At 43.9% G+C, this 1,968-nt stretch overlaps 1 pseudogene; it reads right to left on the reverse strand.

Annotated features, from left to right (window-relative positions):
* Positions 1-74: 74 nt before the first annotated feature.
* LOC102822220 lies at positions 75-710 on the reverse strand (annotated as a pseudogene).
* Positions 711-1,968: the final 1,258 nt, after the last annotated feature.

Genomic DNA, 1,968 nt, shown 5'->3' on the forward strand with positions numbered 1-1,968 from the left:
CTGACATCACAGGACAGTTGCCTATAAAACTAGACTTCTGATGCTGGGCTCCAGCTTCATTCTCTTACAGGTCATCATGCCTCGTCCAGGAGCGCAGTTGTCTACACAACCTCTAAATCAGGCTCCTATTGTGCTGCCAAAGCTGGGTCCAGGACAACTTCTGGTGGGGCAAGAGCAGGCATTGCAACAAACTCCAAGTTAGGCTCGCCAATTAGTTTTCTAGCAAGCCAAAGGAAGGGCTGTGCAAAGTTGTACTTACTTTTTGCAGAAATTTCACAGTACTGAAGATTCTTCTTTCGGTGGAAGACGATGCATTTTGCTTTAACTTTCCTGTCCTTAATGTCCACTTTTTGGTCCCACAACACAGAGGGGATGTTTTCATATACTTGAACCGGATCCCTATGCTAGTTAGGCACGTTCTTGTAAGTAACTCTTGAGGTTACGTCAAACATTATAATGGCACACTGGGCTTGGATATAATAGCCATCTCTCAGTCCCCCAAATTTCTCCTGACTAGCCATGTCCCACACACTGAATTTAATCAGTCCTCTGATAGTATGGAACATAAGGGGATGAACCTCAACTCCCAAGGTGGCTACATACTTCTCAAATTTACCAATTATTGAATTTCCTAATGTAGTTTTTCTAGCACCACCATCATCAACCACTACGAGTTTGAACTGCACTTGGGGTTCTCCTTGGGCGACCATTGTGACGGTTCTTCCAGAAGTGTCTCCAGGCCACAACTGACTTAGCAGCTTATAGGCAAGCAATCTGAATTCTCCAACAAGGATGACACTATAGCTATCTAAAAAACAAGACTGTTTCTTATTTTTTCTATTTCAGATTTTGTAAACTAGAGCAAGCAAGTCTCTATGTAATATAAAGTCAAACCACACAACCTTTCAACATTGCAAGTCAAGGCTTGAATTTTTCCTTCAGTTCTTTCAGCTTGAGAAATGTTGAGCATGTTCATCCTTTTGGTTTTCTAACCCCAGGTCTTAGCACATTTCATAATAATACTTGGCTTTGTTTTCTCGAGCTGCTCACACAACACCCAGCTGAGAAGTAGACGTCACCAACAGCAGACTTCGCTGTCTCACTTACTGTGGTATGACTTTTAAACCAGACCAAAATTCTTCAAAGGTGCTCTTTTCCAGTCCACTTCTCTTTAAGAAAGGACCTAAAGAGAGGATGTAATTCAGTCCTTCATTTTACGTATGTGGAGACGTAAAATGAAGGACTGAATTACATCATCTCTTTTTTGAGGGCCCAGAAAGGAAAAGTCATCTAGTAAGTTACTGACTTGCACTAGATCTTGAATCCAGCTCCTTCAGAACTCAGTATTTGTTCCCTTAAAAATCCAAAGATTTTCCTCAGGGCAAACCCCCTTCCAAGACTAAGACTCAATGGGAATACACGAGCAAACATGCACTCTGACTGGTGACCACACTGGTCACCAAAGAGGAGAACTGAGGGAAAAAACAACACGTTCAATAGACTCCTATGGACCCAGGTGGAGACCTGGTTGGCCAGCAGTATGGCAAGACCTGGGGACTCTTGGGCCCAGAGTCAGTGACATAGCCACAGAGGACTACAGTGGAGAGTGAAGCGTCCAGCTGGTAAGAAATGAGGGCATATACACAAGAACACCCACACTTGTAGATAATACCCATTTGACCTGGCTTCAATGGCTGGATGATCAGAACTCAACTAGAAGAGGGAAGAAAGAGTAATCTGATACAATTTGATGAACTTGACCTACACTTATGGATGCAGCAACTCAAAAGAGGGAACAAATCCTTAGAGCAAGGATCATTCCCACCCCCTCAATACACAGGGTAGATAGGGATGGGCAACTTGGACATTGGCTACCCAAAATGGGGGGTGGGGGGGTGACTACAAAGGCAAGAAGTGACTGGCTTACAAGCTTTTAAGAGGGAGCCTAGATCCAGAGGGCGCAGAGGA

This window comes from Chrysochloris asiatica, unplaced genomic scaffold, assembly GCF_000296735.1.
Source record: "Chrysochloris asiatica unplaced genomic scaffold, ChrAsi1.0 scaffold00003, whole genome shotgun sequence".
NCBI lineage: Eukaryota > Metazoa > Chordata > Mammalia > Afrosoricida > Chrysochloridae > Chrysochloris > Chrysochloris asiatica.